At 47.6% G+C, this 15,995-nt stretch overlaps 1 protein-coding gene across 1 annotated transcript in view; it reads right to left on the bottom strand.

Moving 5' to 3' along the window:
* DPYSL4 (dihydropyrimidinase like 4) overlaps nt 1-15,995 on the bottom strand; it is a 68,700-nt gene that overhangs the window by 9,611 nt on the left and 43,094 nt on the right. The gene's annotated exons all lie outside the window — the stretch shown is intronic.

Genomic DNA, 15,995 nt, shown 5'->3' with positions numbered 1-15,995 from the left:
AGTTAGTGATTGGTTCTGATGAGGACAGGGAAAGAGGATTGTGGAGCGGGGCAAGCTGCTGGGAGGGCAGGCTGGGGCAGGGCAGGGCAGTGAGGGCTTCAGATGTCCCAAGAACTGTCCAAAGGCACTTCTCCTGGGGGGAGTGGAGAGAGGAGGGTTGGGAGGGTGGCCAAGACAGAGTTTGTGGTCTTAACTTTCCCTTGGGTCCATATCTGGACTCTCAGTCCTGGGGAAAGGGAAGAGGCAAAGACCAAAGAGGGATGCAGTTGGGGATTCGAAGTGAAAAGGCACCAAAAAAATGATGGGGATGGGAGACAGGAACTGGGTGCTAAAAACATAAAGGATCCAACGAAGAACAGCTCCCCTTAAGCCCCTCCCCTACCAAGTGCTATATTCTTCTCTTGGGATACTACACTTAAAGAACAAGTAATATACGGTCATTTGCACAGATGCCTAACAGTGATGATTAAAAAGAAGCGACAGGAAAGCCTCTTCACAGGGGGTGAAAGAAAAGGTGGAAGGGAGGGAGGAAGAGAAGAGATGGAGACAGAGAGGGGGAGAGAGAGAGAGAGAGAGAGAGAGAGAGAGAGAGAGAGAGAGAGACATGGGGGAAGGAGCAAGGAAGGTAGGAGATTGGTTAAGAGCCTATATTCCGACAGTCTCCAATTTGAAGAAAAATTGGTGACCAAGCCCTCAGAGGCCACCATGATAAGGTATTCCCACCCACTCCAGCTCAAATGGCCATGCTATCTTCCCCGACTACCTCCAATGAGTGAGAACTATTCCCACCCCAGGCAGCAGCCCATTCCAATTTAATATGACTCTGACTTTTAGGACAGTTTGCCTTATATTAATACTAAGTCAGTCTTTGAAACTTCTTTTCCTCTTTATCTTTCAAAAAACCCTGGATTGAAAGGTAGTCCATGAAGGCCCTTCCTATGAACTTTCATCACAGGACTGCAGAAGGCTTACTGGAAGGAAGGGAGGGGAAGGGACAAAGTGCTCAGGGGCTCCGTGGCCTGGGAGTTTTTGTGGGAAGTGTTGAAATTCTAGAACAGAGGTCAAATGTCAAAGGGGAGATTTACATCTGAAGCAGGTCGCAATTTTGCTCTCCCAATGCCAGCCCAAATTTGCTGTTTTTGCTTGGAGAGAGGAGGGGGCAGTCAGGGAGTGTTGCGGGGGCTCCTTCCTTTTGGAAAAGCCACCAAGTACAGGGCACTCTTGCAAACTTTTCTGCAGCAGCCCTGGTTCAGGTCCTAGAGCATGGGAGAGATCCCACTGAGGGGTGAGTGCTAGAGATCTTGCTTTCTCAGACAACACAGTCACCTCTTGCCCTGTCCCTAATTTTTCCCACCTCTCAAAAACATCAGCCATGGAAGAAAGTCCTTGGGTCTTACCTTTTGGCTGAGGCTGGTGGGCCCAATTGTCTAATCTGCTTGTTCTAGATTTCAGTTTCTTTCCTTCTGAGGGGCCTGCCCCTTTCCAGGTCTCCATCTCACTGTTTCCAACCCCCTTGGATGTCTCTCTCGGGCATTATTTGTGCCTTCATACCACGCTGGAGGCAGGCTACAGAGTTGGGGGAGGTGGGAGCACAGCATCTTTTCTACTGACCTTACTATTTGGGCTGCTTCTCTAGGACTTCAGGATGAAGGCACACCTGGTTGCCCCACATGCCTCCTACTCAGTAACCTTAGACCTCTCCACATTTTGACCATTTGGAAGTTAACAATTTTAGGGGTCGTGAGACCCTGTCAAAGGCCTTCACTGAGATGCTCTCACTTTCTGATCCATCCTAAACATGTGCCTGTTTCTAGCTTCTTTCCTGGGTCCTCAGGCCTCCCACATTCCTAAAGCTTGGTCTTTGGGGTATCCTTTTCACTCCCACAGAGACTTTTGTCTGGGACAGCCCCAGATGGCTGGGCTGTAGAAAGTTCTCAGCTTCTGACCAGACACCAAAGCTTCATCCTTCCCATGCCAAGTGGGTCCAGAAAATGGCTATCCCATGGTCTGAACCCACTAGGAGCCCAGCCCAGCTCAGCCCAGCCCAAGCTCTAGCCTTGACCTAGGAACTGAATACCCTTAGTCCTCTTCCAGTAAAGTCTGGCAGCAGGAGAATGCCTACATCCTCCTGTCTCAGACTACTGAGTGACCATGGCACGAGAATTCCTCATCCTGTGGCCAACTTGCTACTGTGAGTCTCCCCCAGCTTTGCCAATGGGGTCCTTAAAGAGGGCATCATCTGGCTCCACCATCAGACTCAAGGTTGTTCCAACTTGCTTGGCACTGGCAGGGCTTTCCCTCTACTGGCATGGCCTTTGGGAACCCAAGGACATATCTGAAGATGGCATGACAAGATTTAATGGTTATTCAGCCCCCTGGAGAGATATTTGGCTTTATAAAGAGAAGAATCATTCCCAAGAGAGTCAGAGGAGGGTGTTTGTCATTCACATCTTAGTGTGAAGTCAGAATACTTTTTGCCCAACACTCAGCTGAGACCAACCATAAAGAACATAGTCTGAAGTGAAGTTCGAGCTGAGTTTGGATGGGGAGAGGGTGAGAGACCTGTGGAGAGAGCAAGCTGGGAATAAGAAAGCAGTGAAAGCTTAGGATGGCTGATGACCATCAGAAGACCCAGGGGGCCCTGGGAGGTGGAGGGAAGAAGGGCTTTTTTGGAGGTGAGAGACTCAGAAAGGGGAGAGGGAGGAGACCAAAGCCAGACCTTACCTACCCCAGACTATCTCCTGGGGCCCATCCCAAAGGCCTCACTCACCTTAAGGCAAAGGCTGGGGACAGGAGGAGGAGGAGGGATAAATTCATGATGAAAACCCTGCCAATACCCTAGGTAAGTTCATGCCTTGCTCTGCGTACCTGAAGCTCCCCCTGCTGGGCAGGAGCTTCCAGAACACTGCATCCCTGTCCAAGGTACTCCCTGTTGAGCTTTCTGTTTGCTCCATCCCCCATTACCTGGGTCCTCTTCCTGATGCCTCCATAGGGGAGGGGCTCCCAGTCCAGTCCCTGAGCCCAGACAGAGACAAGGAAAGCTTGGATCCCCAACCTGGGAGGGCCTCATCCAACCAAATGGCCCTCCAGTTGTATGGAAGATCTCTGCAGTCAGGATTTTTACGTTCACATTCTCACCACCCTAGTAAAGTTCCTGGCACACAGTAGGTGCTTAACAAGTGCTTGTTGAGTAATTGATTGGGAGATATGATTCCAATGTGTCCCTTTCTTAGGATGTTGAGTTGTCATGGCCAAAGATTTGACCACCAAGAGTCCAGCTTGCTGCTGCTTCACCTCTACAGACTCGGCCAGCCTGCCCTTGGGCAGCAGCTGACCCGGGCCTGGGCTTAGGCCTGGTTCTGCACCCTGTGTGTGTGGGGAACCAGGCAGAACTTGGTCTCCTCTTTCCAGGACATCCTGAGGCTTCAGAGCCCAGAAGCACTAGAAGTAATGACTGGAAATCAGTGCCCGGGATCACTGAAGCTTACCTGGGAATAGCACCGCAGAGGCCTTTGGCCCATTATAGCGTGCAATGACTTCTCTCTACAATATCCTCAACAAGTAGTCACCTATCCTTTGCCTAAATATCTGGGGAGGGGGAGCCCAGCACCCCACTGTCAATGACAGCTATCATTGGCAGGAAAATCCCTCTGATACTGAGCCTCAACCCACTGGTTCTTCCCCTGCCCTTTGAGATTAAGGAGCACAAAGCCAATTTCTTCTTCCCCAGAAGACAGCTCTCTTGTTCACCCAGAATCTTTTCTGGTCGAGGCCTCTTTTCTCCAACCCATTGGGGACTCATTTAAGTGAAGAAGAAACTTCATTTCTTGAAGGCTTAAATGGGAATATTAGTCATGCACATATTAGTGAAGAGTCAAAATGCCATCCACTTAATTCCTAATCTCGCTCAGCTGGAAAAGGATGCTAAGCTAAAAGATCAATTTCTCAGTGATCAGTTTTGATGAGGAAGAGGAAGGGGAGAGAGAATTCTGGAGTATAGGAAACCATCATCACTGAGAGCAAGCTGAGATGGACATTGAAATGCAGACTTTGGATGATCAAAAACAGGCAGAGGGTAGGGTACTAGGTACTTGGGGGCCAAGGGAGGAGGGAGAGAAGAGGACTTCTAGAAAAAAAGAAGATGGACACAGAAAGGGAGATAGGATGGTGCCCAAGAGAAAACTGGCCTAACCTAGACCTTGATGCTGTGGCATATGCTGAAGATCCAACCTTAGGAGGGGTCTTAAGGCAAAGTACATGGATAAAAAGTGTGTGTGTGTGGTGGGGGGAAAGGGATGGAGGAAAAAAGAATTGGTAGGGGGATGGGAAGAGTGTGTAATGGGCATTCCATTCTTTTCCTTTCTAAACTAACCCTCACACCATTCCCAGCTGAAATCTGACATTTCAAGGGAGCTGTGTCAAAGATGGACCATGCTGGGGTCCTGTCAGAGTCCTAGGCAAACCAGTTAGGGGAGGGGGGAGACAAGACTTTACAACACAAACGGCTCTCAGCCAACTCCCCAGCAGAGTGTATCAGGATATGAAATGCTAGCTGAATTCTAATTCTATTACTCAAGCAAACATGTGCTCCTTCTTCCACCAAGGATTAATGGTGTGACTAGTGCTCCATATATAATCTCCATTGAAGGGAAAACATTTGAGTTCAGGTTAGATTCTTAGGTGGGCTGTCTCCTTTTCTCCCTTCTCTTATTCCCCAAATATCCCCCTTGCTCTCTGGAGCAAGAATGGGGTCATGGTAGTGGAAGAAAAAGTGGAAGGTCCCCTTCCCACCCCAGCCACTTCAATTCCCCTCAGAGATGATGGTTTATTAGGGATCAACAATGACTATGCCATTGGCTGAGGGCAGACATCCCAAAACCAAACCACCTACAGTCCTGCCTTCAGGGAGCTGCTATCCTTTTCAGGGAGACAACATGCCCCTGAATAATGAAGTCCAGGCCTCCTTTGAGGAGGGGCAGAGATCATTGACAAATCTGAGGATGGGGAAAGGCATCTTGGGTGTGTGTGGTGGGGGATAAGGGGGAGGAAGCCATGGAAGTACAAGTCTCTGAAGCTATGAGGAGCAGCAAGTCCCTTCAGTGCACAGCAGGAACTCTACCTCAGGGAGCAGCAAGTCAATTGCTTTGGCCAGACCAGAGTATGTGAAGGGAGGGACAGGAAGTAAGTCAGCAAAGGGTATTTTGGGCCACCCTGTTAAGGGTTTTGAACACTAGGTGAAGGAGTTTATCTTCTCCTACTGGTAAGCACTCAGAATTGTAGAGGGTGAGACGGTCAGACCCATGCTTTAGGAAGACTATTTTGGCAGCTGTGTAGAGGACAGATCAGAGAGAGGAGGCTGGAGCCAGCCTTCAATGGGGAGGCTATTGCAAAAGTCCAGGAAAGAGCTAGTGAGGTCATGATCTGAGGTAGTGTAGACATGGAGAGGAGAGAGATGAGCATGAGGAATGTGAGAGGTGTGATGGAGGACGGTGTTGAAAGGATCTGACAACTGATGATTGGATGTGGGGCGATGGAAGGGGAGAGGCAAGGGTGACTCCAAGGGTATGAGCCAAGTGGGCTTGATAAGTAGGTAAATGCCCTTAAGGACCTGGAACATCTCTCCTTCTCCATCAGTGCAAGGCGGCATGTGGCATCCTGCTACCAGTCCCCAAAGTCTAACCCATATGTGTTCTTCTCCAAAGTGAAGCAATTGTTTTCAAATAAGGTTACAGAATTAAAGAATTGCAGAGTTGGAAGGCACCTCAGAGGCCACTGAGGGCCATCTGTGCCTGACTGAGCATGCCCTCCCCAGCTTCTCTGAGAAGCAGCCCTCCTCTCCCCCCATGTCAGGACAGCTCGAATTGTTGGGAAGGTTTTTCTGACATCAAGCCTCACTTAACCTCAGCAGCTTCGATCCTCCAAGGCCGCTGGACGGGTGCCTCCCAGAATTGTTATCAGCCTTGGATAGGGGAGTGGGAGCCTTTCCAGAGGCATGCTATTCCTGGCAGGTTTAGATGAAAGGAAAGGCCAGTGAGCAAGAAGGCTCACCCTTTTCCTCAAGATCTACCCTCCTCATTGCAGGTGATTGTAGACTAGGACAGAGTGAAAGTTGGAAAGGGTCCTTAAGTCCAAATGCATCTGGATCATGCCTTTCTTCTAGAAGGCCTTGGGAATGGGGACCAGGTGGAACCTGAGGTGACATGGCCAGCTGGGGGCAGCCACCCCTGCCATGATGCCAAGGTAGGGGTGGTACTGAAGACAGGGCACTCTCCTGGTGGCCTTAGAGAGGCTGCTCTGGGGTCATGGATGCCAGGGGCTGAGATGCTGGGACTGGCCCCTCTCTTCTGCTTTCATGACTACAGTCCTCAGTGGTGCAGAACAGGGCAGGGCTACCTGGCGTACAGTGGACAGTGGTGGGTTTTCTGTTCCCCTCTGATCCTCCTGTGCCCCATTCCCAAGTGTAAAGTCCCTCTCCCCCACCCCCTCAACTGTTTCCAGCTATCCCTTAAATGATACCAGATGAGCTGTGTCACAGTATCACGGTGGACAGTGGATGCTCTCTGAGGCACTGTCTTCACTGCTGAGGGTCCAGAGCCCTACTGTCCAAGAGGATTATTCCTGCTCCATTCCTCCCTTTCTTTGGGGGTCTCACTTTTCGAAGTCTCATGTTAGGCTCACTTTCTCAGTCCCTTTCCAGATGCCTCCTCCAACCATTCTGGCCACGGAAGTGGGAGGAGAGGGGAAGGTATGGGGAGCAAGGCCTCCCTCCTGACATTCTTCCTTCAGCAGTCTTGCAGGGACTTCTAGGTTCAAATTCTGTTTACTCTCCATTCCCATGCCCATTTGGCACCTTGCTCTGCTGCCTAGAAAGTTTCACAATCAGTTCTTGGTAAATATAATTCCAGAGTTCAGGAAGGGCTGGGCTCAGCCCTCTACTCCATCACAAATGGAAGGCTGGCCCAGACACATCTTCTGCCTTCCTGAAGGCCTGGTCCCCTGCAGGCTTCTTGCTAGTTTCTGCAAAGAGGCCCACAGACTATTCTTCAACCCATGGTCTAAATCACAGCCATTTGGCTGGCTTCTCTGTTCTACACCAGACATTAAGATTCTCTAAATGCTAGGGCTTCCTGGGCCATGGTAATCACACGGGTAGAATCCAATAGGGCCACTGTCTAAGGGACTTGTCCCAGCCCCAGTTCAGCTCTGTTGGCACCAGGAACTCAGACTTCACAAAGACCCCTACCTGAAGGCCCTTAATAGAAGTGATTGTCACACCTCGCTTTCTTGAAACACTTAGGAGTCTATGTCAAAGAATGGATCACCACTGACCAACCTATCCCTGCCAAGACTCTGGTCATGGACAGCAGATTCTGCCAGGGTTTAGGGCCATAGTTGATGCCCCCCTAGCTGGGTGGGCCCTGCCGGTCTGGGCATAGGCTTTTCTGGCATTGCCTTCTGGAAACTACCATTCTAACCTACCTACAAAAGGCCAGAGTTGAAGGCATGAGAGTAGTGAAGATCTGTCCAATCCATGAGAGAGCCATTGGGTTAATATGAATATTACTGGTGAATTAAAGGAGGATGTTGGCCTTTCACACACCTTGGCGTGAAGCCAGAACATTTTCCTCCTTATACCTCAATGAAATCAGTCTTGTTCATCTGTATAAAGCTCGAATGGACGATTAGTGCTGAAGAGGAGAATGTCGAAGTATGGTACTCTCGAGGCAAGCAGGCTTTGGCAGGGCACTCCACTGGGGCTTTGATTGGTCAGAGAAGTAATAAAGCATGGGCAAGGGACAGACACCAGGGGGGAAAGGTAAGAAGTTGTCTACAGAGATGGAAGAGGGACAGAGAAAGGGGTAGGAGAGTGCAGATAAGAAACCTCCTGTATCTCAACTTTGGTTATCCTGGAGATGATGGTGGCAGGCTTAAGACAAATGCATGGGGATACAAGGGTGGTGAGAGAGGGAGGGACAGAGACAGAGAAACAGAGAGAGAGAGAGAGAGAGAGAGAGAGAGAGAGAGAGAGAGAGAGAGGAGAGAGACAGACAGAGACAGACAGACAGAGGAGAGAAAAGAGACAGAAAGAGGAGAGACAGAAATAGAGACAGAGAGAGAATAAGTAAAAGGGAGGCCAGAGGAGCCAAGAGAGAAGAGACAGAGGGAGAGGTGGGGATAAGAAGGAGCTGAAAATTTCAGTGACACTTACTGTATGACACCCACAGGGCTTATTACTAATTCTGGTCCCTCTCAAATTACTTCCAACTTGAAGCTAATGTCTTCAAGGAATTGAAGTTACAGCCTCTCAGTTTGGAGGACTCCTCTCCCTTAGCCCTTTCCAATGAGATGGTAGCTCCCAGCACCTTTCTGCTTGTTCAATGGCAGCTTCCTGCCTATCTCTCCCAAATCCAGACACATGACCCTAAGGAAGTATTCTACTCTATGCCAAGACTTGATCCCTAAATTTCCAGAGCCCTTCAGCAAATGGTTGCCTTACAGGATGGACCCACCAGGGACAGAGTCTAATCAGTCACACAATCAATAAACAAATATTAAGTGCCTATTATCTGCCTGGCATTGTGCTGGGCACTGGGGATGCACATACAAAAAAGAGGCAATACTTGTCCTCAGGGGCATTCTACTGGCCCCAGTACCATCTCTTTCCTTAGCCTTAGAAGCCTAGTATCCATATAGAGGCACTGACCCAAAAAGAAATGAGCCCCCCATCCCTCATTCTTAGAGTATTCAGTGGCCATAGTAAAATTATTCATTATCCGGTAGCTAACCACCCACTAATGGTCATTCTCAAGACTTGGTCAGTTTGGTCCCCAGACAGACTAAACCAACCCCCCCCCCCAATCACTTTGTAATCCATCTAGTTTAGTGGAACCTCCTCGAATTTGCCACATGCAAGTAGAGCCTCTGACTACCCAAGGTTATAACCCAAGGACACATGTGAAGAGGGCATGAGAGTAGCTGAAGAGACAATCAACAATTTACTTGGATGGGTAAGAATATCCATTCCTAGAAGGGTGAGGGGGAATAGTAGTTAGTGACACCTTGGTATGAGGCCAAATGCTTTCTTTCTAACACCAAGTGAGATCAGCCTTGCTCATCTAGAAGCTGAGTACTGTGAGCTCACAAAAAGTTCTGAGATCAAACTGAATGATGATTGAGATAGAGGTTTCTGATGCATTAGGTGCAAGGCCAGAACACTATGTACAAGGGCCAGCTTGGACAGAGTAGAAGAAATGGCAACTCTGGGTTGGCAAAGAATAGGTTGGGTGGAAGTCACCAAGCTCCCTGGGAGTGGAGAGGAGAAGTCATTCCAGGAGGTAAAAAGGGAACCCAGAAAGGAAGATGAGTTGGTGCCAAAGTTAAGCCATGTCTACCTCAACATTTAACTTGGAGTCAGCTCCTAGGATTTATGACCTGTTGGCTGGCTTAAATTAAAGGTAGAGGAAAGGGAGAAAGGGACAAGAGAAATAAGAGGAGTTGGTGGATTAAAAGAGTAGATGAGAACAAGTTAATATGTTGGAATGATATATATATTGCAGGGGGGATGCCAAGAACTGCCATGGGCTGCCAAAGATGAGTGCAGAACCACTTTTAAGGAGTGTCTTCCAAGTGTCACTGTCCCTGATCCATTGCCCACTAAGGGAATCAAATATGTGGTCACATTCTAACACTATTAATGGATCCTGAGAAGTGAAAAACAATTGCAGGAGCAGTTATATATCAACGTTGCCATAACTCAGAGATCCATTCCTGGGCAGCAAAATTTCAGACTCAACACAACTAAAAGGAGTCTTTAAAGACCTCAAGGCTATAAGTGTTAGGTAGGCTAGTTGAACTCAGTGCAATTTATCAAGTATTGATCATGCATTTCCTATTTGCATAACATTTTGCTAGGTGGTGGCGATGCAAAGAGAAAAAAAGAAAAAAGTGTGCTCATGCTTTTGAGGATCTTATATATTGTACTTAGTCAGCATCTAAACTGATAAGAAATAACTATAACTGGAGGATGGAAAGAGCCTGGGCAGGCAGAAAGATCCAGAAAGAATTCATTTCCATAGCAATGAGCACTTGCCTGATAGACCCAAGGTAGCTCTCCAAGTCATTGGAGAGAGAAAATTGAGGGGACAGGGAAGAGGAGCTGTTTCTGTCTTGAGCCACTGGCTAAGCACCCAACAGGGGCTGCCTCTTTCCTCCATGATAGTCCCCTAAGCTCTACAGATGGCAGGGGACTGTGTTCACTGTCATTGAAAACAACAGCGACTCTCGCCTAGGTAAGACGCAGTGCAGGTCTCCAGAAGAACAAAGCCCTGGACAAATGCTGAGCTCTAAAGAACATAAAGTCCCTGCTTGACATTCACTAAGCTCAACAGCAACAATGTAGGAAGAAAACCTGTATTAAAGGTGTCCAGAACTTCACAGGAGAATTGATGCCCCAAAGTAGCCAGCAATAAAACCAGCAACTGTAGTTGTCTAAACACAAATGCATAAAGGATGGCAACTAGCAATGAGATAAACAAGCCATCCTCATGGCTGGATTCAAATTTTACCTCAAAGGTGTCAGTCAACGAATCTTGGCAGTGGGGTGGGCATGACAGGTATGTGACTCAAGAAGGAAACATATTATACAGAAGCAGGAGAGGATGGTGGGGAAAGGTGAGTAGCACTCTGTCCATTAAGAAAATAAATCACGTTAGGAAGTGCAGGAATCCTGAGTGGCAGAGTAGAATGAAGAACATTTGGAGAGAAGTCAATGGAGTAAGATCTTTAATGTTGCATAGTGCAGATAATGTGGATAGAAATAGGCAATAGGTGAGAAGTTCTGGAAACAGATGACAAGCTTGACCCAAATGGTAATTTCATCCTTTGAAAGGTGGGGAAAGGACCTGACATCATGGATCCCATTCTCACCAGGAGGAAATGGTCATTAAGATGCGAATTCCGGGAACTCTGGGGAAAAGTAATCATTACTCCATCTGAGAACTTCTGGTAAACCAGGAAAGGAAAGCTGAGAATCATCTGCCATGCGTGTTGCCTATTTCTGAATAGAGCAGATATCATTGGGTTCAAAGAAAGGACAAGCAGGAGCTCATTGCCTAAAATTCGACTGGAGAAGCCACAGGAGGCATAGTGAGCTCTTAAGAATGAAATTGTTAAGAAACAAAGAGAATAATCCTGAAAAGACACAGGGGGATGTGCAGGGAGCTCATCAGTCACCTGAGATGAAAAATAGGGACACATTTGCAGGAGGTGGGAAGGAGGGAGAATAAAAGAGGACAAATGAAAATTTGTGGCACAGTCCTGGAAGACTTATGGCAGGAATGCTAAGGCTGAAAGGGAGTTGGGGCTGGCCAGGCAGCTTTAGGCACTGGGCAAAGGGAAGGAAGATAGGGTCACATCACCTCTCAGCATGGACAGCAATGATGCAGCAGAGGGAAAGCTGAGATGCTTAATTCTTCTGTTTCTGGTTTCTCTGCCAAGGAGAAGGTTTTGGGACTGGAGGAAACTGAAGAAAAGGACTAGAAGCAAATTGAAACCAAAGATAAGTAAGGAGACAGTAAGACAGCACCTAGATGGATGTCTTTGATGAGCTCAGAACCCAAGGGACCACATCCTAAGACACTGAAAGAACCAACAGATGTGACTGCTGGGATCTTTGAAAGATTACAGAGAACAGTAAAATGGTTACAGGACTGGGAAGGGGCAAATATTGTCCTGGTTTCCAAAGAAGGGAAGAGAATTGAACTCAGACTAGAAGCCAGGGGGCTGAACCACAATTTCTGGCAAAATTGGAGAACATATAAGTAGAAGGACAGTCGGTGAACACGTAGAAAAGAAAGCAGCGATGACAAAGTCAGCCTGGCTTTATTGAAAACAAAGTAGGCCAGACTCCAGTTGTTTCCTTTTTTAAAAGAGTTTTACTAAGATGGCAGTCGAGAGGAGTGGCGCAGGTACAGTTTGTGTAGGTTCTAGCAAAACATTTGACAAAGTCATGTTTTTCTTGCAGACACGATGAAGCTATGTGGGCCAGAAGAGAAGTACCATGAGTTGGATGTCACTAATGGCTGGCCAGGCCCAGTCATGAATAGTTTAATATGAACTGAGAATGTAGGCTCTAGTGGAATGTCCCCAACTGAGTGGCCCCACATACATTCTCTGCTCCTGGGACCTAGAGAGGCTGTGACAACTCCCCCCACAGGCTGGAGCCCTGCAAGGCAGGGCTCTGGGTCCAGTCTCCACATCCAAAGACCTGGAGCTGCAATGATCTCTCATGCGCTGTGTTCTTAGAACCTTGAGTAACCATTGCCTAAGAATGATCCTCTCTTCAGTGGGCAAGCCACTGAGAAACCCCCAAGTCAGTAGCTGTGCCTCTACCTGGAGGTCATGGGGGAATCTGCCAGAACTTTCCCACCACTTGCACAGCTTTGGAGAATCCAGAACCACACCACAGTATTGAAAGAGAACAGTTACATAAAGTTTTGCCTCTTCTTACAGTGTCTTATTCTATAGAGAAAGTGAGAGAATCAAATTGATTCTATTGAATCTATCTTGCAATTGACTTCATTTTGTATTTCTCCAAGCTTTTGTATAACTGCTTAAGTCACTAAGTCATCTGTCTCTGAATTAAGTTCAGAAGTCCAGTCTTCCTCTCTAAGTTATGTTTAGAAGTTCAGTTTCCTTATAAATCACTTTAATTAAAAGAAACCTATTATCTCTATACCACTAGATGTCTTTCAAGGAAGCCTGGTCCATTATTTCTGTACCACTAAGCAGCCATGCAAGTGATAGAATCAATTAGAATTTCCTAGTGACAAGATGAGAGGAGGGGTTGCTAGCATGATGCTTCTGACTTGATAACCATTTGTATTGTTTTCCCCATTTATGGTACTGCCTTCTGGCTTTTGGTTGCACCTCCTTTTGTCCACAAAATAATCTGTCAGCCATCATTCAGGGTCTTTTGGCTTGCTGAGGAGATCTTTTTTATTGGCAACTACTAGCCTTACCAATAAATTGAATGTGCTCAGAACTTTGTAACCTCAATTTACCTTAATTTCAATGGTGACAACGGGAAGGGAGAGAGGAAGGTATATATCTATAATGGGGTTCCATGGCCATGATGGATTGGGAAAATGGAACTCACTGAAACTGAGATTTTGTGGGTTTGGACCCTTGAGGCTGGTATGGATAGAGGCAAGTGAAAAGATATGTTAGGGAAGGCTACAGCCAGTAGGTAAATGGTCTGGGCAGAGGCTTAGATGGGGGGGGGAGCAGTTTTACCATATTCTGTTCATGCTGCTTGGAAGAGCAGAGAGTCCTCTGTTACAATTCAGTCAGTAAGATAGTGGACCACTGAGCCCCAGGGTCCACTTTGCCTTTATGCCCTGGACCCCAGGCTCCATTGCATCTGACCTGCTGTTTTTGCATTCTTAAGAATTCGGGGGGGGGTTGTCATTCCATCTTTCTTGTTGCTGCTTCCTTTCCACCTGCCTTCCAACTCTTCTGCACCTGAACCTCCTCCCTCGTCCACCCCCAGCTTTGCTCTCCAACCTAGTGCTCTACGATGAGGAATCGTGGCATCTGTCATCTTCCCAGACCAGGAACCCTAAAGACCTTGCCATATGAACCCCCCTGTAGGTTGTCTCCCCAATTAGAATGGGAGCTCCTTAAGAGCAGGCTTGCCTGGCTTTTCCTGTGGGATCTCCTGTGCTTGGCACACAGTAAGTGTTTAATAAATGCCTTTCCATCTTATTTTGTAGAATGGTGCTGTTATTTGTGGCTGATCTCAAGGCTATTCAAGGGAAGAAACGAGATCACAAGAGCAGGTTGGGTACACACACACTGTACATGAGTTAGCACACATGCTCATACAGAAGTATACATGGGCATGCAATGCACATAAGCACACACATGCATGACAAGTACATATAATGAGCACTCATACATATGCATGTGCTCACACATATGCATGTGAGCACATGTGCATGCATACACATATCCATGCACACTCACACAAACACTCTTCCACATTCTGCTGAACACATTTCTAAGATCCCAACTGTTCCAGGGCTCCCAGTGACAGGTACCAATCACTAGGACAAATGGAGCCAGTCACTTAAAAGGGAAGGGCAAAGGAAAGGCACTGGAAGATGTTTTTGGGGTGATCTGGAAAGCCCTCTGGAAAGCATGAGGGCAATGGACCTCCAAAAGGAGACAATACAGGCCCCAAAATACAGTCTATGGTTAATCCAATTGTGCCAAATGGGGCACAGCTTGCCCATAGCTACGAACATTCCAAAGAGTTGACCAACAGAGCCTCATCAAGGATGAGCCAGGTTTGGAGAGCCAGAGCTGGAATTATTGGTGACATAGATGCTCAGAGAGGGCAAGGGCTCTGGCCCAGATCACACAGCCTGGCAGAGACTGAGCCACCACCTTATGAATAGCAGACCTGCTACCCTCCCAGTCCTAGTGGCCTTGCCTGAGCAGCCATCCTGAGACATGGTCCACATAGTATAGCTATGGCTTTGTCATCTTCTTACTTTTCTGGAAGACTCATTTCCTCAGCCATTAAGGGCTGAGATCTTAATATTTTAAGAGAGAATATTAGTTCTTGACTTCAAGAAAGTAATTCTTGGAGGTTGGAACCCCCCTGGCCCTGGGAAAGAGATGAGGAAGTGCCCCCTCTTTCCCTTGGAGAGATGGGGGCCTCATGGGTGATGAAGGTGCGTAGATAGTCATACACAATTCCTCTGCTGGTTTTCAATAATAGCTAACATTTATGTAACACTATGTGCCAGGCACTGTGCAAATCACTTTACAGTTATATCTCCTCTGATCCAAACAACCAAGTTAGGAGGGAGGGGCTACTATCCCCATTTTACAGATGAGGAAACTGAGGCAGACAGAGGTGGAGTGACTTGCCCAAGATTACCCAGCTAGTAAGTGTTTAAGGCCAAATTTGAACTCGGGTGTTCCTGACTCCCAGTCCAGTGCTCTGTGCTCTGTGGCGCCTCTTAGCTACCTATTTGTCTTTATTATGGGGGTGGGGTGGGGAATGGCTTTGCTTACCTAAAAGTAACTGCCAAATAAACAAAAGGCATCAATAAAACTAAGTTTTTGAATGGACAATAATGACTTCTGAAAGACTGACGATCAGTTCTAGATCGCTGCACCTTGGGCTCAGAGGAAAGCACAAGAAAGGACCGCCGAGGAAGCAGGCCCCCTCCCCCATGCCGTGCTCCTCTGCAGGAGCCAAAGCTGGGGTTTCCTCCCAGTCCCAGGCCTTTTAGGAAGGACCTGACACTCACGCCTTAAGCCAGGGGATTGTGTGGCTGGGATGTACCATCTCCCCATGAGCCTGTATCTCCCCCAGCCACAATAAATTCACCCTTTCGAAAGCTATTCGTTATCTCCCCTCCAATGGGTGCCTTCCCCCCAAATCCTAAAAAAGCACCTGAAAGTCCTCTTCAATTTGTATCTAAGCAGTGGTAGGATCATAATGTTGAAAGGCACCTTAGAGGTCTAGTCTAATCCCTTCATTTTACAGATGAGGAAACTGAAGCTCAGAGAAGTAAAGGGACTTTCCCAGGGTCACACAACTAGAATCTTTGAGGTAGGATTTGAACTTGTCTTTCTGATTCCAAGTTCAGTGTTCTATCCACTATGATATCTAGTAGTCTCTATCTCTGTGTCTCTCTTCCCCCTTCTCTCTCTCACTGTCTCCTGTCTCTCTGTCTATCTGTCTCTGTCTGTATATCTCCCTCCTCTCTCTCGCTCTCTCTCCCTGTTTCTCCCCCCATCTCTCTCTAGCTCTCTCTGTGTCTCTGTCTCTCTCTCCCTCTCTTTCTCCCTCTTTCTCTCCTCTCTCTTTCTCTCTCTCTTTCTCCCTCTCTTTCTCCATCTCTTTCTCTCTATCTCTTTCTGTGTCTCTGTTTCTCTCTCTCTCTCTCTCTCTCTCTCTCTCTCTCTCTCTCTCTCTC

This window comes from Vombatus ursinus, unplaced genomic scaffold, assembly GCF_900497805.2.
Source record: "Vombatus ursinus unplaced genomic scaffold, bare-nosed wombat genome assembly UNPS02014845.1, whole genome shotgun sequence".
NCBI classification, from domain to species: Eukaryota; Metazoa; Chordata; class Mammalia; order Diprotodontia; family Vombatidae; genus Vombatus; species Vombatus ursinus.
This window is presented reverse-complemented; position numbering and strand designations above follow the sequence as displayed.